The 20,822-nt window shown below is 41.9% G+C and overlaps 1 protein-coding gene and 1 long non-coding RNA gene across 7 annotated transcripts in view; one reads left to right on the forward strand and one right to left on the reverse strand.

Annotated features, from left to right (window-relative positions):
* The window catches only part of SEMA4D (semaphorin 4D), a 99,871-nt gene extending 93,176 nt beyond the window's left edge, over positions 1-6,695 (reverse strand). For 3 of the 6 annotated variants that reach the window (XM_036403130.2, XM_054517929.1, XM_036403129.2), the window contains exon 1: positions 6,560-6,694. The gene's annotated coding sequence lies outside the window, so the exon portion shown is untranslated. Of the gene's footprint in view, positions 1-5,927; positions 5,948-6,559 lie in introns of those variants that run through there. The other 3 variants (XM_036403131.2, XM_036403126.2, XM_036403127.2) reach the window with 3 other exon arrangements.
* A 338-nt stretch (positions 6,696-7,033) lies between these two features.
* LOC118699255 (uncharacterized) lies at positions 7,034-20,806 on the forward strand. Its single transcript, XR_004982051.2, has 4 exons — positions 7,034-7,440; positions 12,115-12,221; positions 13,619-13,765; positions 20,457-20,806. It is a non-coding gene; the product is annotated as an uncharacterized LOC118699255 (long non-coding RNA).
* Positions 20,807-20,822: the final 16 nt, after the last annotated feature.

Here is a 20,822-nt window from a genome sequence, read left to right on the forward strand (position 1 = left end):
GTTGTTATTTTGAGAGGTCAAGAGAGTATATTTGTGCAGGTCCCTGTACTAGAGGGCAACCTCAGGAGGCATATGTCCAGCCTCAGCTACGTTCCACCCACACAAACCTGCTAGCAAGATGAGGGTCTGATTATTAACTTCTGTGCGCAGACCACTCTTCTCTTCTTAAATGCTTTGCAGAGAGTTCTTACAATACTCAAACTAAGTACAGATTTAGACACAGCAATACCTCGTGGCCCATAGTGCAATGTCTGGCATGAATTACAGTCTACTGAGAACATCCAAGATGGGGCTCAGAAAGAAGGGCAATAAATATTTTATAAGATTAGGTTGAGAGAATATTGATTGTCCCAAAGCCTGTCATTGTATCAGCTGGTCCAATGATCCCCCCTTCCACAAACTGTCCTCCTTACATCCTCAAACAAAAGGAGTCTCATCTGATTTTACTGAACAGTCAAATGTTTTGCTTGCATTAACAAATGGGATTTTATTTCTTAAATGTGACTTAATAAATATCTTCTGAATAAATTCAAGCATTACTAGATGAGGTGAAAGCACAGAGAAGAGTATATGTAAAATACTGTATTGACATGCATTCTTACAAGTTACTGTAATTCTAGCAAACAAACCAATATTATCCATGCCCATATGACAGTCCCAAACACCACACGGTATTGCCAGCTTAGTCTTTCCTACTGTCAAAAGAAATGATCTGCAAACCAAAAAGGTAAAGTAATGAATGCATTTTATGAAGATAAATTATGGATTTAAACATGTCCTCATACAAACTTTGACCAGTCCGTATCATGCTCAGCAAAACAAAAACAGCTCCTTCTGAAGTGTTCCAGAATTATGAGTTTAATTACAACAAACCTAACCAATGTCAAGCACAACCTCAATGACCTGATTTAAGACGTCAATTCAATGTGCACTTTGTTTTTTAAAAAGTCTGTATTTCTCCATTCTCCCCAGAACATCTAAAATCTACACAGAGAGAGAATTCACATATAAATCCAAGAGCTTCCACATCTCTAGGTCTCTCCCCCACATCCTGCATTGTTTTTCCAGTAACACACAATTGTAACTCATTATCTCTTTCAGTGGAAATGAGAACAAAGACATTCTATAAAAACAAAAAGCCTCCACATTTCTATTCATCTCTTTGTATATTCAATGGCAAAGTTTATACAGTATCATTTGTTTATTAAAAAAAAAAGCACAACTGAGCATATACTTATAAATCAATGATTTGGGGCAAGAAGAATGCCTGCTTTATATTGAGAGAAGGAAAAAAACGTCAGAAATACCGTTAAAGGCTGGCTGTGAAAACCACTCCTCAACAAAGCAAGAACTATAATCACGTTTCATGCATTCTTCCCCTACTCCTTGGCTCTGCCATTTGCAATGTATGCAAATCTGTATGGACCTGGAGGTTTTACTCAGGCACAGGGAACTCCAGTCTCCCCATTGTCTCGCCTTGCTGCAGTTCTGTCAGACCTGCTTTAGGTTCCAGACAACCTTTGGTGTCTCTGTTGTACACCAGCAAAGAGTGTACAAGTCTGTAAAGTTTCTCCTCTCCTCTCTGCTTTCCCAGTAGAACTAGCCATCTCCATAAACCCTCCCCTGCTTTGCATATTCGTTTCTGTCTCCCAGCTAAGTAATAAGATGCACGAACAACATCACAATTTCCCAGTCTGCTAACTCCATATATTTCCAAGTCACTTCCATACCAGTGCTTTATCACTTACATATCTGCTCAGCCTGCACAACCCTGCAGAGGAACACACAACCAGGCTCCATACAAGAAACAGGGAACCTGCCTGTCCTTCCAACGAGGCCAACAGGTACTAATTTTGCAGCAGTGTTCAATCCTCTTTAGCCTGCTTCATATATAGGCTAATACTAATTTTTTAAGAGGATCAATGCAGAAAATGCCTAGTGGATTATGAGTTCACTGCTGTACATGAACAGAGTCAAAAACAAATAGGTGGAAGAGCAGAGAAAAATAAAAGATGTGTCCACCCACTATTTCTTGTGCCAACAAACTTGGTTCTAAACTTCATACACGATCTTCAATTAACTATGTGTAGTCTTTATAAAGGTTCCTAAGTTCCTTATCTGCTTACATCTACAGATTTTTATTATTATTTTCATCTGTTTACAGTTCTTTATTATTTTGGCATCTGTTTTGCCCCCTTGCCCAGGCCACAAGAACTGGCTCCCTCAGTACAGAACTCTTAAAGTAAAGGCTGCTATTTAATGTTTTAAAAGACTGATGTGTCAAAAGTCTCAGAGTTACAGTACTGAAAAAAAACACTCATGACCCTTCATTCAATGCAAGTCTTCCTTCCCTCCTCCATCCCATAATCAAAAAAGAGAAAGCACTACACCTAGTAAAAGTAAGTTCTGGTACATTTATTAATTTTGTTTTCAGAAAGACAGACATACCCAGAAGCTCACTGCACCACAACTTTGGTGTTACAGGGAGCAGGAGGAAACAGAGCAGCTCTTGGACACCCTTGGCTAGAAGAGGAGCTCAACATATTTCTTACTGCAGGCGGTATCCTCCCTCATGGTGAATGAAAGCAGTAGCACATCCAGAAGCTAAACAGGCCTTTGTGTTCCTGGAACTTTACAGGCAGATAAAAGAACATAAAAGCTGTTTGGCCAGAACACAATTAAATGTAAGACCTCATTAATCCAGTTCTGGACAGCAAGATCTGTAACTTCCCAATCCAGGATGACAGCACACATTAGTCTGAAATAGGAGGTTCTACTTTTTCTCTTTGTAGCTGAAGAGCTATGGGAACAGAAAAAGTAATTCTTGGTTCCTTTCATCAGTCCATCCAAGAAACAAGGACAAAACCTTCATATCAGAAGAAAAACAATTAAAACAGCTTCCACATCTAGCCTGCATAGCTGTATCAATACACAGGCAAGTTAACTGCAAATGGAAGCCTTGGCAGGGCCTTTTGGCATTCCCAAGCTCCTTCTGGTACTCAACCAGCTGTATGCTCCACGGAAAACCAGCTCTTCAGGCACTTCAACTTCCCAAGCTCAAGACATAAGTAAAGTTAAGTGGGACTTTATTCATTCTTTTCAATACACTTCTTTTACCTACCTACCTAAACACTCAGGCACAGAACTACCATGCAAAGCCAGATGAAGAAGGCCTTATAAAACATTGCTTTATCATCAGAGAAATGACTAGTTAGAAAAAAGGAGGCAGAAAACTTCAGAGAAAAAGCAACCAAACAAAAAGCCAAAAGCACTTCCAGCTCCTTGTATATTATGCAAGTTTCCAAATGAGCATACCTTTCTTCAGTTAATTAACATGGCATACAACAACTGAGTATAGGGCACAACAGAGAACACTCCCCCACCAAACTGTTTAATATTACCACAATGAAAGTTTCCAATCTGCTTTACTTGTTTTTGTTGTCATCTTTAAATCTCCAACCTTATTCTTACATGCTACCCAGAATTTAAAACACTGTGAAAAATTGTCTCAGTTATGTCTATGAGTATTTGATTTTTAGCTCATCATCGATCACCACCCACTCATGAATAATGCTTTCATGGTCATACCTTCAGAAGCTACTTTTCAACTCATTTAAATCACAGAATATGAATGCAACAAGATCCAACACTTGGAAGCACTGGAGGCTTACAAGACATGTTAGTCAACTTTGGCAATTATTTCATTATCTCTGCACAGCAAAACCCGGGTTAAGTAACTTCAGCTCTGAACATTCAGGGGAAATACTTTATATTCTTGTTATCTACAAAATCCCTGTTGCAACAACTAGCTTGAGATTCTCTTTTTCCTGGAGAAAACCAAAACTAAAACAAAACAATCAATCAGTGGAGTTCCAAGATAACATAACTATGATAGAAATGCTCCAAGATTTTATTTCTGTTGATTTAGAGTCCCACTTAGAAAAGCCATCCTTAACAATCAGATTATGGCACAACCACCCAGCTACTTATCCAACACCTTTTGCAAACTAGGTGACATATGCAAGTATTACAGCTCATGCTCGCAGTCCAGAACAAGAATTGATTTCTACATGACTGAAAGAGACCTCCCACTTGCTTCCCTGCAAGAAAACAACTAAGAAAATGTATTTTAAAATGAAAATATTCATTTGGCACACACCCCCTAAGACAGGTGGGAGAGAGGACAAGAGTGCGCTGCAGAGCAAGCACAGTGCAGCTTTCAACTCCACCCAAGCAGCTTTCAGCAGATGACAGATCCTCTCGAGTTCTCCAGCTCCTCCCCAGCAAAAGGCTGCGTGAAGCAGGGAACTCTGAGGCTCAGCTGCTCAGGAGGCAGGCCAGTATGGGATGTGCCAAGGCATCTAGAACATCTCTTCTTTTTGCAGGACCTCTTAATGGTATGAATCCACGCGTTTTGGAAGAAAAGGCTATCAAGTGTTCAATGTAATAGCTGTTTATGCAGGGACTGGGATGGGGGAAGGAGGTAAGGAGAGTGAATCATAATACCAGCAAAGAGATGGCAACACATCATATTAAATTAAGTCTGTGGGCACACCTGTACTTAAGAGTATCCAGAAAAACCTATGAATCAGTGTTAAGAGTTTTCAAATAGAACCGTTCACATCAAACACCTAATTTGTTGCGGAAGTAGCTGTCACCCTCCCCACTAGCTACAATGGCTTTTGTTTCTTAAAAAAAAAAAAAAAAAGAAAAAAAAAAGCCACGAGAGAAATCTAAAACACCTATTTTGGTAGGTATGAATGCAAGCAGCTTTTGTCAGCAGACTCTGTAGCAATCCTGGACCATAGAAAAAGCTATATAAAGTAATTGCTTCAGAGGAGGGGGGAGAGATGGTGAAATACTTCCTCTACAAGCCAAGAGATGATAGTAAAGACAGACTTCATCTGTCAATCCAGCTCCCCATTTACAAAGCCTCCCTTTTTTTTTCCCCCCCCTCTAAAAATATAAATGCAGTAACACATTGCCATGCCACCCGTTTGCTTCCAGTGCAAAAAAGTCACCTATAATTCATCTCTGCTACCAGAAAGAATGAGTGGCCATCCATCCATAGCCTGCTCGTCCCAGGCAGCACACTGTACAAACGCTCTTCCCTGCACAGCAGGGAACATGGTACGTACAGTGTTTCACCCAACACGAGGCAGTCGGTTCTCTCTTACAATGCCCCTTTCTAACTCAGTTTGTAAACGATACTCCCACTCCGGCTCGGCCTCCACATTCGCCATCCATGCAGCCAGCACAGCTTCCTTTAGGCGCACTTGCGTAACTGCCTGAGCTCGCACTCTTTCTAATAAAAGAAGTCATTAAACAGTTCTCTAACAAAACCTCCATACAGGTATCCAAAAGGGAGTATGAGATCAGTAGCTATTTCTGAGCCTGATGGGCACAAAGCACTCAACAGACGTGTGCTAATTACTGTGAGAATTTCAATTTTCTTTAAAAAAGAGGCTTTATTACTACACTGATTTCCAGAGCTACTAGAAATACCTGAGTGCTATAAACTTAAAGGTGATGTTTCACATTCTTCAGCCGAAGTAACTCCCCGTAAGAGGTACATGACAATAACGCCATGAAGGTAGGAAAACGTTTCAGCGTTACACCAAAAAGCAGACTTCAAAAATCCCTTCAACCTACAGATCCATCAGGCTCCCTCCTACACCAGGGCATGATCAAGCTCCTGTTCCCCTCCCTTCTAAAGGCAGTCACGTAATAGAAAGGAGCTGCAACAATGAAGTTACCACGGCTGCATTCATCCACTCAGTCCCTCTCCCTTAAACGCCCCTGATGCGTAGTTTTGTATACACGGAAAATACCATGCAACAACCCACACCTCCGGGAAGCAGTGAGGACATCCCCTCAGAATTAGCTGAGAGGCAAATGGAGACAGAAAACTCTCTCTTCACCATTACCTTGCAAACTCAGCACCTCTGTGGAAATCTGATTTAAACTCTCCTGACAGCTAAAAAATAAAGCAGCACATAACAGCTCTTCAGAACACATGCAGCCGGTTACCCCACGGCAAGCACCCAGTGCCGCGTATTGCTCTTCGCTCTATGAGGGACGGCGGCTCCCAGCAGACAGCGGCCTCCCCGAAGCGCCCGGACACACTCCTGGCAACCGCTTCTCAGCCAGACGAAAACGCCTCGCATCCGTCCTCACCACCCTCGGGCGCGCCCCCGGACCCCGTCTCGGCGGCAGGTGCGGCAAGCGCGGGCGGCGGGGGCCCGACCGCCACCCCGGGCACGCACCTGGCGGGGCCGCAGCCGGCGGTCGCTGCCGCCGGAGTCAGCGGGGCTCGGGGGCGGTGGGAGGAAAAGCAGATTTATAAACCTGGCAGCCCTCGCTCATTTGCTGCAGCTGGAGGCTCCTCCTCTCCTTCTCGGTCCGGCCGCGTCGCAGGCGGGGGCTGCCAGCGCCCTCGCCCCCCACCCGAACCCAGTGGCGGCCCGGGCCCTGTCAGGCGGCAGGACGGACTGCGTTCCTTAGGAGCAGCCGCGCCACCCCACCCCCCCACGCCCGGGTCCCCCAGCCCCGCACCCACCTCGCCGGGAGAAGGCGCGGCGGGCACGGACGGTCGCTACCCCGGTGCCGACCGCTCCCTCGCCGCCGCCTCCTGCTCCCTCCGCCCGTCCCCCGCCGCCGTCTCCTCCTCCTGGCCGGCGCACAGCCCGCCCCGCCGGGCGCTCCTACCTGCGGGGGGCTGCGGCGCTCCCCTCGCACGGCGCCTGCCTGCCTCGGCGCCTTCCCCGCGGCTGGGGCTGGGCAGGCGCAGCCCCCTCCTCCCCTCGCCGGCGGGGGCAGGGCGGCGGCGGCGGGAGGGGCAGGAGGAGGAGGAGGAGGAGTTGGTGCCCGTGTGTAACAAGTTTGGGTTGCCCTGCAGTATGGCGGCCGAGCGGTGCTGGGGGCGGGCCCGGCCCTCGCTGCCGGGGGTCGGGCGGGGGCCTGAGCCACCCTCTCCTGGGTGCTGCTCGTGCCTTCCCCCCGCGCCCGGCGCGGCCCCATTAACGGCAGCGGCCCCGCGGTGCGGCCGGAGCGGCAACGGCGCCGGGTGACATTAGCCCGGTCAGGGCTCCTCCCGCGCCACCTGGGGCTGCGCGGCTTGGCAAGGCACCGAGGCGCCTCTGCCGAAAGCAGGTGCGGTGTCCCGCAGTTCAGCCGGGCCGAGCGAGAGCCGCCGCAGCTCCTCGCACCTAGTGCCACTTGTCGCATTCCACTGCTCCTCCTCCGCCTTTTCGTCGCGGGCAGGATGGATCCGCTCGCCGCAGACCACAGGGAAAACCGCCCCTGGGATCCAGCCTCTCGGTACCATGGGAATGAAGTAACTCGTATCCAAAGCAAATTTTACTGGAATTATTGCACCTTAAAAGCATAGGTCCCCTTAGGTGACTGCTTGGCAGTATATAAAAGGAGGACAGAAAATAGGTCAGTAAATGCACAGCTCTCTCTTACCTGCGATGCTTCTGCTGAGTCACTGATGAGTTATTGATTACCATCATGTTCGTGCACGCCTGGTGTGACTGTTCAGATGAATGACATGGACCAACACATGGGTGTTTGGTTTTAGATTGGGGTTTGGTTTGGGTTTTTTTATTGCTGTGGAACTGGTGATACCAGTGTCATGAGATTGCCATAGCTTGGTTAGCAGTAGTCATTGAAGCAAGACTGAACAAAATATTTAGTTTGTCAGATATTAGCACTTGCTTTACTGGCTGACCTTTAAATTCCAGCATTACACAATATTATATTTTTACAATAACATGCTAGTCAATCTCTAATAATTCACATTAGCTGTAGGTAAGAAATAATGTCAGGAAGAAATCATTGAGGAAATTGAGCCTCTTAAAGCATGCAGACATGATAATAACTTCAGATTAAAGAAGTTACATGCAAAGCAGCCTTGATATTTCAGTCTACAAAATGGTAGCATCTGAAGGAGGGTACTAGCATAGCCAGAAAACAGTCTGTTGTGTGGTAAACAGTGGGAAATGAGTTTTCCTTCACTACATTTTCAGAATGGTGATGTAACTTAGTCCAGCTTAACATTGGATAACCAGTGTTCATCACACCATTGACATCAAATAGGGCCATAATGCCATCAAAGCATTGGATATGAAGCATGGAGAAGAAAGTAGTCATACCCAGCTCTGGGGGACAGCAGCAACGGGGAGCAGGAGAGGCTGAGAAGCCACGGTCTGCAAGAAAGGGGGAGAACCACTTCTGATGAGTCTTACAGGGGCATAAATGAAAGGGTCAAATGAACCCATGCCAGAAAATCCTTGCTGAAAATAGAGCAGCATGATAAAAAAAAATCCTTGTCATTTTGTATTTGGGAAATTGCTGTAGTTCATACCATCAGAAGGTGAACCTGAATCTCCACTGGGACTGACTGCTGGTATTAATATGCTAGCAAAACCCTGTAGTGTAGGCAAGACTTCAAGCATGTCCTGAGGGATACAACTATGAAATGATATTCCAAGGGAAGAAACAAAGATGCTTTTTTAATCTCTCATTTTACAAAATCTAGGCTTGGGCAGTTCTTAGCTCTGAGTAGGAAAATCACAGGGATTTTGTCAGGTTTCCCCTTGAAGCCTGCAGTCTGCACAAATTTCCAAAAACTGGGAGTGGCACAAGAGAACTGGAGCAAAGGCTAGCACCAAGACAAAATTTCCATTATTTCTGACTATCCAGGTTATATGTCATTACCTTTTAAGAATTATATTGTTAATTTTTATAAAGTAGTATTCAATCTCCATTCTCAGCAAAACCTGGAGAGTCTGTAAGACTTGAAGATTGGAGGTGAAACAAGGAATTGATACTTGTACCTTGTCAAATGGCAGATTCTCAATCACATTTAGAACCTTCTTTCAAGAAAAAGAAAGCACTAGTAATAACAGTGTTGGGAACTTACAGCTGGTACCATGAATTGCACCACTGGAAATTCCTTCTGGTTACAATTATAAGTAATTTTTTTCACAGGACTAAAAACCAAATGACCTCTGACACAAATTTGAGAGGTTTTCCAGAGGCCTGTAATGTTAATCTGGGTTGTATGTGAGCTAGTGGTGTAGAGCTAAAGATTCTGGTCCTCATGGTAATTACAACTGATTTTGTTTTCCTAAAAGAGATAATAATCTTCCGAATACTGCATGCTGTGGCAATGAGATCATATAATGAACAATTATTAATACATGTCCACATCAATTTCATAATGGGTATTCCAAGGACATGGAGGAAACATGCTTTTAAAAACCTCTACTATAAGCATAATAAAGTCTAATCTTCAAAAGGACACATAAAGCTTTCTGCAAAGTAATAGTATATAAAGACTGCCTCAGTCTTAACACACTTACTTCAGACAATGTGTTGAGGTTGAATATACACATGGGTATTTTAAGTCTAGGCAAGCTGTATCAAATCTGTGCCAGGAAAAATAAATAAGCAATTAAGAAAGAAAAAGGGGTTAAAGAAAGCTGTAACAACTGATGGTGCTCTTAAACCTGCAGTCCTTAATTAAACTCGCAAACAAATAAGCTACTGGGTAGAAGATACAGGAGCAGAGTAGGGACTGAGAGGAGACCAAAAGCGTCTCAGCAGCCAGGTCTGAGACCGAGGGCAGATCTGTCCAAGAGTGAGTGAGTGAGTGAGTGAACAGGTGGTAGGTTATTAGTAAGTCTGTGAAAAGGGCATTGAACATGCCCAGAGGTTTGCAAACTGATACATAATGCAGGGAATAGCAGTGTGCATGAGAGAATGAATGGATGAGGGAATAAAAGAATAAATAGTAGCATTGAATGAATGCAACTGTGAACAATTCTGAATGAAGTCAAAGTTTCAAGCTATACCTTTATATTGCTGTGATGGCATGACTTTTCAGATCACTTGTCATTGATGTAAGCCAGCATTAGAGGAAAACAGCACACATTGCTGAAAGAAAATCCTTTTTCACTACCAATTGTGGGAAAATAAAATAGTAAAAATAAGGATTTAAAATACATTTTACAGTCATGACAATAAAAACAGTTTTGGAAATGTTAGTACAGAATAAGCACACAAAAAGTATTTAAAAGCATTGTCCAATAAATTAATGTTGATTAACATTATTGAGCCACTAGAATTGACATAGACCTAAAATTATTTGCAGAGCAAGAAGATGCCATTAACTATCCTAGTTAGGAACCTGATACACAACAGCTCAAAGTGATTTGTGCAAGATTATACACTAAGTCAGTGACAGAACCACAGATGGATAAAGCCTTGACCTTTTACTTTTATATCCTCCCCATCAGGCAGAGAAAACGCATTGACTTCACTTTTGCAATTACAGAGTCAGTGAAACTAAATTATAATAGTAAAGGGGTTTTATCTCCTAACCTTGGGGTTTTTTGGGTTTCTTTGGACTGAACACTTCCTATATCATTATGGATAAACATGGCAATTATACACTCAGAGACTTTAAAAGTGCCCCTGTATTTACCATGTTTGTATGCCTAAGACAGAAGAAGAGGGAGCTAAGTAAATGTTACTCAGACATCTGCATTTAGATGGAGTAGGGGAAGTGCATGTCTGGATGACGTGGCAGAGGAGGATCTTTTTCTCTGCCTTTGGTACATCTGTGTGGCTAAGAACACTGTAAAGGTCACAGAGAATATTTTCCTTTTAGTTTCCTAATCTGGAATAACAAATTTAGGGGAGCTACACTGTAGGTTAATGTCTAACCATAAAGTTATCTTTAGTCTAGTCTATTAAATCTCACAGCACAGCCTGTTAGAAAGTTTGCTAAAGGGATAAGGGACACGGTGAATTTAGGGAAGGTTGGCAAAAGTGGTAAGAATTCCCATCATGGGGTGCTGGGTCAGCATTTGTATTTTAAAATGAAATATTACCAGCAAACTACATTAATAACATACTTTGTTCCTAGGCAAAGCAGCAACAAATATTTTCTGTTTTCACTTATCAGTGTCCAAATACAGAGCCTGTAATTCTTACACAAACAGCTAAGTTATGTGCATGGTTACAAAATTAAAAAACCAACCACTCCACTGCTTTTTCCATAGGAAGATGGCATGGAAAGACTTAGAATCAACAGTCAATGAATAATAAATGAATGATAAAAGATGCTTTATCCACTCTACATGGTGGAAGAAATACATGGGCTAGTGAAGAAGGCACATGTTTATTAATGAGAAAAATAATAAAAAAGGTGTCAGCAGTGCTTACCTCAGGGGACAAGGTCAATGAGGCAACATCAATAATGCAGTACATTAAAAATAATGAAGAAACTAAAACTCAATCTATTTTTTTATGTTTTTTGAAAATGCAATTACATTTCCAAAAAGTTCAAATTAATGAAAGTTGTTCAATGGAGTCATTACCAATCTCAGGAATTATTTCTGATTACATGTTTTTAATATGTATAATACCAATATCAAACTATTGGTGTGGGGTAACATATGCTAGTCATGAATAAATATGAAACCAGAGAGGTAACAAAGGTGTTCTGTTGTTAATACAGGAAAAGCAAATGTAGGGTTTGAGACTACTGGATTGAGACATTTGTAAACTTTATACTAAGCTTGCATTCTTCCTGTAAGAACCCTACGTTTTTATTGCCTGCATTATTACAATATTTTATGATCTTTTCTTACTTTTCTTACTTCTTTTTATAGACTAATAACTCAATATGATGCTTTACAAAAACAAATTAAGAAGTGGAATTATAAGAGATTTTTCTAGTGACAAACTTGATTGTAAAAGACAGTAACCACAGGCCTGTGTCTTTTATGTATGCATGTCTCAAATCATTGTGTGGTCTGAGAAGGGGGGAATGCATCACCACAGTAGTGAGTGAAGAGTCTGCCTTTTTATCAATCAGAGTAGCATTTTAATTCAGTTGCTTTCCATACACACAGTTTACTTGGAGAGGATCACAAGACTAGTGGGATTTTTTGACTTGTACCAACGTCTGTAACTATCTTTGACTGTAACTTCTACTGTGTTACCCAGCTAAAACCTGTAGACTCCCAGCTTTGAACATTGATAGAAAAACAATATTAATGTCAAAGCATATATCTCATAGTTGCTTTTTTTCTTGTACAGGGCATCTATCTCAAGTAATGACAAGCCAATTGATTCCTGTCAACACTCAGACAACCAAGAATCTGTAAAATGAAAAATCAGCAGTGGAAATATACTGTGAATAAAAGGTGAAAGCAGACTGCTTTCCTTTCCTTGTGTGACCTTTTTTTTTTTTTTTTTTTTTTTGTGCTGGCATCCCTTCTCCCTCTCACTCCCAAAGAATGCAAAAACCTGATGTAACTTGCTTCTTGAACTAAGTTGACCTAATAACCACCTCTTTGGCTGAAGCTAAACCAGGTCATGATTTCCTGCTGTGATGTCTGTCACAGGGACATTTTTTTCCTGCCCTAGAGTAAGGTTTTCCTTTCCACCGGTTGCTCCTATTAGGTTTCTGTTACTTTATATAGAGAACAAAGCAAAGGATCCAATTGCCTCACTATTATAAATTAAATAAAAGGACATACAGTACAGGAGAGGATGTTTTTTTCTAAGCTGATATGAGCAATTTGCTTCTATCAAAACCCTTTTGGGAACACAGAGCTCTGTTCCAGGGAGTAACAAAAAGAAAAATAAAAGATAGGTTGGAAGGGACCAAGGCTAGTCTTTGACAAGAGACTCAAAAAGATAATTTTGAAAGGTCATTTTAAGCATCTCCACCTTGCTGTCCTCCCTGAAAGGGAAAGAAAAATACAAAGACTGATGATTACTGCCTTCAAAGTGCATCAAGAGGTTTGGCTATTAGGAAAAGATGTCTTTTTTCTGTCTAAAACATTCCTGTCCTTAAAAGTTCTTTATTCATGTTTCTGCTGAACTGCCAGACCATACAGGAAAATTTTAAAAAAATCGTTTGGGAAGAAGAGGAAGCAAAAGTTTCATAGCAGAGCAAGTTGGGATTATTTTTATATAATCCTGAAAATTCTCCATTGCCTAACAAAAACTACTTACAACGAAAGAGATTCAGTTCCTGTAATTAATCACTGATTTTGTAACTAAATTTATCAAGTTGATCAAAATTTTTACCCATTAGCCAAAAGTTTTTATCCTGAAGGTCTTCTCATTTTGAAAATTAATGTTTGTTAATTCACACTAAAAAATATGTATAATGAAGCATTTTGATTAAAACAATGGTGAAACAATTTAATTAACCATTTCTCTGATTTGATTAACAATTTCTCTACTGATTTTCTGGTGTAAAATTGCAATGCTTTAATATCAAGGGAAATTCTAAGGTGAGAAAGGAGGTGTCCAAAATTCTTGGTAGTCTTCAGGGTAATGGAGCATGATAGGAAATAATGACAGTAGAGGTCTGTTGTTCCCTCAGCTTTACATCTCAGAGACGTCAGAGATGCGGGCTACGGTCACCCATGCACTCTGGTGCTCCTGAAGGGCCTGGTAATTTACTTGTGCTGGGCCTGGCAAAACTGTAAAGTAAAACCTATTAGCTCAGATTTTGGTTCTGCATTCTTTTATGTGACACTAAAGTGATTTGTTACCCAAACAACTGTCTCTCTTCCCTCTGCCACAGCGTGGTCACTGCCATAAAGGGGAAGCAGGAGGGAGCACGCACAGGAGGGGCTGTACTGCACATTTGGGTTTATGTCCTGGACAAAAGTGGAACCTCTTCCTTACACCTCATTGCTGAGGAACCCTGAGTCTTGCTACATTCAACCAGGTATGGCTGATATAGCTAGAGCTACTAACCTTAGGAGTAAACTAGAAGAACTGGGAGGACATAATGTTTACCCTTTGTTTTTCTTTGATTAAGGCTTAACATTTCTATTTTAGGTTAAGAGAGGTAAAAAGAAGCCTAAGAAAAATTTCAACAAAAGAGTTATGAAGGACCTTAGCTGATAGCCATTGTTCTTTGTTTTGGGTTTAGGAATGAAAATAGAGAAAGGAGAGTCAAGTAGAAAGCAAGCATTTTTAGTAAGAGGTATCCAACATAAAAAAAAAAAAAAGTAGAGAAAACAAGATCAGGAGAAAAATATCAGGAAAATGTAATGACTTAGCTGGGCCTGTTATTTATATGTTTCTCACATTTAAAATATGTTTTTCCACTGAGATAAGGAGAAAGATAAGAAAAATTCTGTAATTAGGAGCAATAAAGAAAGTTCACTCCCAGATATCCTAGGGTTTTGAAGTTGCTTTCAAGGCCTGTTGCTTCTGGTTATTAATGTCTTTACTGCTAGGGTAGGTCTGAAGTTTCCAGCTTCTGGGATTCGTTGAGTGATATGCCTAGGGGCAGACATTTTTAAGCAATGTTTTTGAGAGTCACTGGAAGTCTGCTTGCATTGTGTATTCAGTCTAAATCTATTGCGTACACTGCTTTATTGGAAAAAAAATACCCTACAACAAAAAATGACCCTACAACAAAGGATAAGGAAACGGTATTTACTACTTTCTGTGCCCACTTTTTCTTTGACCTTGCAGCTGCACAAATAGCTCAATCAAAGACTGAATAGATTTCAGGGATCAGAATCATATCAGCACCTTCTGCTCACTGTCACACTTCATACAGATGCTCCTGCCTTCTTTCCGCATGAAATTCCATCATTTTAAGGCAAAGACAAACACAGTGCCAGACTCCCTGGCTGGTGCTCCCTTACCTGGTCCAGAGCCCAACCTCATTTGTTTGTCTGCAAGTTAGTCACTTGGAAATCATTTTATACATAACAGCCAAGGAAGTCTGGTAGTATGAAATTAATAGATAGTATGTAATGATGAAAAAGCCAATGGCATCAAAAGAGTTGCTCATGAGTCTCTGTGTGAAGCAAAGAAAGAAGCCAAACTGAAACCCAGACATGTTAAGCTGCCTGCTATTTTTGCAAAAATAACAGATACTTTCATCAACGCTAAGTGATAGATCTTCCAAAATCTAAATACAGATTCAAAATTCAGGCTGGGATTGCCTGTTTGTGCAGGAAATTACCAGTGGTAGGAGCTGGGGAAAACAATGCCAGTGGTACAGTAGGCCAAGTTGAGAAGTCAAATTATCTCCAATCTCAGTGCAGTGGACTGGTGGCACAACGTACACTTGCACCATGTATTGTTAAAGTTTCATGCAATGTACTTATTTAACACATTTAAAAATGGGATAAGCAAATGCTGTTCTGAGGGATCTTAAGCCTATTAATACCATGTCTTCCAATGTTGTGAGGCATTATTGTCTTATGTCTTTGTTGAATCTTGCCAATTACTTTGTTCTCAATTAAGTGAACAAAGCAAATAGAATTAACAGAAGGTCCCTTTCTAGGCCTTTTAATGGCACTTGCTCATCTTTTCAGAAGTGAAAGACCATCCTCTTTGTGGTCTTCAAACATTACTCTGGACAAAAATTTCTGTGGCATGGTCTCAACTGTTCCCAGCTCCCTGATCATCAACTGAATTTGATCAGAGGGTGGTGCAAGACAACTTGCCTCAGCCGTGCTGCATTTTGTGGGCGCAAGGGAGACTCTGCTGCCCCTCGGTGTCGTTACCTCTCTCCCCTTTTCCCAGGGTTTTATAGCACCACAGCCCCTCTCCCCTTTTCCCAAGTGTCAGCAGTGTGCTGTCAGCTCAGCTTGGCACCAGAACAAGTTGAGCAAAATCCTGACCTGATATGGAGGAACAAAGTTTCAGGGCAAATTGCTTCATCTTTAGCAAAAAGCACAGACGTGGAGGACAACATGTTCCTCCCAGGTAACACCTCCCTTCTCTGCAGGATTTGTGAAAATCCCTGCAAACACAACCCTCTTCACAGAGCTGTCCCATAGAAGGAAATGACACAAGAAAATGCCATTATTTAGAATGTTCACAGTTTTTTCCTTAATTTTGCCAATTCCACCTCTATCATATTCTGGGTTTTACTGGTAATTCTTGGCCAGTCGCTTTATCATAAACAGGTGTAGCTGGCACTCAAGCAGGAACTGTTCTTCCAGTGGCTAGCTGTACATATACTTAGGGAAAAATGCTAATGGTGATTTAAAAACATGTCTTTAACTCCTGATAAATCGGAATAGGATTTTTGTCCACATAGTTAACACTCCTTGTGATGTTTCAGACCAAGGAAATTAAATCACACAAGATTTTTTTCCTGTGTTCTGGCTGACTGACTTACAGAAACGAGCATGTGAAGACTTCAGGGTGGTTTTGGAGTGCTGATGAATGATAATTTGAAACTGACCGAGTGCAGGTATATGCCTTGAGTTAAAAAAAAAGTGAACACATTGCTGTCAGTAGCGAGTGGAGTAGTAGGTTTTATGGGGGTGCAAATGAGCCTGTCCACAGCTCCTGTCACTTGACAGCCCTTGTGCAATGTATGGGCCTCTACACTTACACCTTCCTTCTTCCTGTCCTCAGGCATCCAAGTGACCTTTATGGTGACACATTTCTCAAATGACCAAATGCAGATACCCAGTCAATAGGCATTTTTGTTGTGCTTGTTTCATAATGTGAATGGAGGTAAGGACATGCTCTCAGACTCACAAAACACTGAAATGTATCCACCAACCAGAACTAATTCACAGTATGAATTAATTAACAAGAAGGAAAAGCTCAAAAAGGGGAAAACTGATGATTTTCACCCTTTATTGTGTATTGCTCCTCCCTGTTCTAAGAACAGCTCAAAAAGAGTTGCAGGAACTGTGATTTGCATTGCTTGGTCATGTTTATACATGTTGCTAAACCACTCTCCGTGCTTGTTTAGTTACACCCAATACTGACACCAGTGATAAATGCAGGATTTTATGAGGCAGTTTACAACGCTCAGATCCTTATATACCAGGGATTCTGCCACAGATAACAGAACAGCACATATTGGAGGGAGCTGTGCACCTCCCTCTTTCTGTTGGTAGGTTTTAAGGATTAAAGATGATTGATCATTCAGTCCTACCCTGTGTATCACAGAGGTCAGTGAATTTAGCCTGGGTTTTCTGCAGCTAGTGCAAATGATAAACATCATGTTTTTTTTCCTGGAACACAGTGCAGTAATCTTATTTGAAGACAGAGTAAAGATGGCAGGATGCAACTCCTCCAGGTTCAAAATTAAATATGGTGTTTTATGGTGTGGGAAGCTTGTCCAGCTGGTATTCAAAGTGTATGTAATTGCTTCTCACAGTTCTGCTTTGAAGGAGAGACTGTCAAGTTTTCGTGATTATCTGCCCAGCACAATTCACAAACATGAAAGTCACATATAAATGTTTACAGACAGATATACATACCCACCATGCAAGATTGTTATTCATCCTACTCTCTTACTTTCAAAGAGCTGGGAAGGAGAAGAAATGCTGTTCTGGTATATACAGCCTCATGAAGAACAAAGGATTGCATAGAGTAAAATAATGCAGCACAAATCTCAAGGGAATTAATGATGGTTTGGTTGTTGGTTTTCCCCCTACCCCACCATGGAGCCTGTAAGTCTGAAAACCAAACACGTGGGAATCAAACAGATTTCCTGTGTGCGTGGTAATTCTTCAAGAGCAAGTCTGTAACAGCAATGCTGCCTAACCAGTGTGTTTTCAGAACACAGTAGTGTGTGATCTGTTTAAACCAAGAGGTGATCAGCTAATGACCAACTGGACACTTTTTAGGTACTTGAGAAAATTGTAGCAACCCTCAAGCCTTTTACATCCCTCCACTGTGGCTGCAAGCCAACGTGCTCCCTTGTTGAAGGCAGCAATAAGCTTAGGCAGCTTAGCCCAGCCAAAGTAATGAAATTACATGTCGCAGTTCAGTTCACTGTGGTCAGTGCCCTCAGCCTCCATTTGGAGAATAATTTTCCTGATAGCAACTGTTCTCAAAGCTTGGTAATACCAGCTCTTGCCTCCTGTTAGTCTTTGTAGAAATAAAATCTCTTCTTTTCCTTTTTGATTAAATAAAGTATCTCACAAAGCCAAAATGACAAAGCTGTAACAGTATTAGGAAGAAAAAACAATAAATTTGTCTCTAACCTCAGAGACAAAAATACCAATCAGACTTGAGAGTGCAGAATCAAAAGGAAGGAGCACTGATTGATAACTCTCTAGACATAAAGCTATCCTAGCTGAACCCAGATGCAAACACATCTTCCCTAATGGAAATATTACCACATTTGCTAGCAATTTTATTGCTGGCCATGGCTGTCTCCTGGCATACAAAAAACAGTGAGTTCCTCCTGGAGCAGAAATCTCCCTGAACATTCATATGTTTAAGGCTACCAAGTGTTTGGAGATGATCCAAGCCTGAGGCAGCCCTTCTTCTGGGTCTCCCTGCTGAAATCAGCTTTCATTCCTAATGTCTCCTCTGCGCACAAATAGATCTGTCTCAGGTATGGTGCCTGTTTGTTTGCAGGTTTCATTTTTTTTTTTAAGCTGGGGCATTTCCTCAAGCAGCTTACAACAAAGCTGCTGTAGTGGTCTCCCCACCAGAAGCAAGCAGTGGGCAGGCAAGGGGAACAGGAACAAGTAGTCCTGTTCAAGTAGTCCTGCCACCAAATGCTCCATACCATAAAACAGCAGCCCAAGTAATTATACTTTTGTCAGCACTTCTCTTGATTTCAGGGATTAGTACAAGGAAGACAGGCCATGCTAGAAAGATCAAGTGTTGTGATGACTAAGGAGTTAATTAGGGAGGTCAGAAGCTCTCAGTACCTTCCTGGCTCTTGCCAGACCTACCACTGCTGTAGTGATGTGAGTAGGGCCATCCAGAGAAGGCGAGAAGGTGAAGCTGGTTGTGAAATCAGTGCCATGCTGATGTGGCATTCAGGGCTCAGGGAAGCTGTTCCTTGAGGAGTGTCTCCTAGGAAAGTCAAAGTGTTGCTCTGACAGCCCGCCTGCTTTACCCTGCTGACTCAGCCATCCTGTTTATGCATTCCTCCTGGATGCCTTTATCCTGCTCTGCAAGGCTTTGGGTGGCTTCTTATCAAATTAATTTCCCATCTTTCAGAAGTTGTTATTCATTAGTAATGCAGAAAAGTTTCCCATGCACTACAGCCTTGTAAATGGAATTGGCGCTGAGAGCAGTAAGTGCCTTGTGAGGTTCCCTTGCCAGGAAGGTGATGTGTCGCCCCATTGCCAGTCTTCAGAAACATTTTAATTTCTCAAGTGAAATGTAATAGTAGGAAGATGCAGTCTGAGCTCAGAAATCAATATCTGCTGCTAACAAAGCTGCTCCTTTGGGAACTTATTGGTATGAACCAGCATGATAAATTGGGAGAACTTATGTGTGATCAGGTTTTGTAGAAAGCAGTTGCATTATGATATTATTTACCATTTGTGCAGCACCATAAAATGGTAAGAATTACTTGTTCCCACACAAAGTATTTTGGTGTAATTTAATTTTTCTCAGCATGCATACAGTTACTGCTTAAACCAGAATTAATATTACAGAAATCTCTTGTTTATTTCTAGCCTGTTATGGTGGAGTCTAAAGTAGTTGCACTCAATGGTTTATTCATAAACATTCTTGATCCTTTTTGCTCAAATGGGATAAAGTCCTTACTTAAAATAAGTATTCTGCAGTACTCCATCTTTGTTTACTTTATACAATGTCAGGCTTCCATCCTTGATGTAGACTGGAAACATACTGCTATTCCCAGCCTGACTCCTCAGTCCCTGCTGGGTTAACTACACAAATTGATAGTAAGTGGTAAGCAGCCAAAAAGCACTTTAACCCTTTCAGAGGAGGTCCATAACTGTGTTTATTATGAATGAAGATGGTTATTCATTAATAAATATAATTTTAATTAATTGCATGCTTAGTGAGTCCAGAGTCAGTTAGAGAAGGAGAAAACAGTTTTTTCATGAAGGTTAGACTATGAAACAAGGAGGCACTGCAGCATACAGAACATACTGCTCTTGGCTTTGCCACGTTCCTGAAGGAAGGATGTGGCAAAAAGTAGTTTTTTCTATCATTTTAAGAATAGAACATTTTGGTTTTGGGAGTTTTCTCTTTGAGACAACGGTTAGACATAAAAACTTTGAATTTCCTCCGAGATGTTCTGTAAGCCTGGTAAAGTGCCCTTTCATTTGTGAATCATGTTTCCTTGGGAGCCAAAATGAGAAAGAAAGATCTCCTAGGCAGATATGCAGTACGTTGTGCAGTTGTTGGCTGGCTGCCCTGCAGAGGTGTACGTAGTCTCTGGAGAAAGATAGGGGGATTTTTTTTTTCCCTTTTCAAGAATGTAATTTGTGTAAGAGGTCAAGCTGCAGGGATAAATGAGGTCCGTGGCACCTCCAGTTTGTGGATTGCCCAGAAGGCTGCTCGGAACCACTTTTGGGTCATCTGAATGTTGGCACTTCTGCTCCACATACCGCCCCCCCACCCCCCCAGACCCCCAAATCTTTTGTTATATTTGTTGTTTTCTGAATTTCGGTGCTTCTGGTGCTTCTTGGCCACTTTCCAAAAAGGCAGCGCGGAAACTATCGCATGTGACAGGGATTGCCACCTGCCCAGGCCTTGTCAGACCTCCTGCGGATCGCTGCTGGAATAATCAGGTAGGAGTGGAAGTCTGAATTTTAATGAAGCTTTTGCACTAGACAACAGTGCTACCAGGGATCCGATGGAAAAAGAATCTTCCGCTGTGGCTAGCGTTTGTGTAAGCATCAGGGCTTAACTTTCACCTATGAAAAAGAATAGGAGAGGCTGATAACAGCGACATTGTCCTCCCTTCAGGAGGGCATTGGCGTGTCCCCAGAGCTTGTTACCTGCATGAGAACAGGCAGTTTGCCCTGGCACTTTAGGTTAATGGTTATGCACATTCTGCACCGAATTTT

The sequence above is a fragment of the Molothrus ater genome, chromosome Z (genome assembly GCF_012460135.2).
Source record: "Molothrus ater isolate BHLD 08-10-18 breed brown headed cowbird chromosome Z, BPBGC_Mater_1.1, whole genome shotgun sequence".
Lineage (NCBI taxonomy): Eukaryota > Metazoa > Chordata > Aves > Passeriformes > Icteridae > Molothrus > Molothrus ater.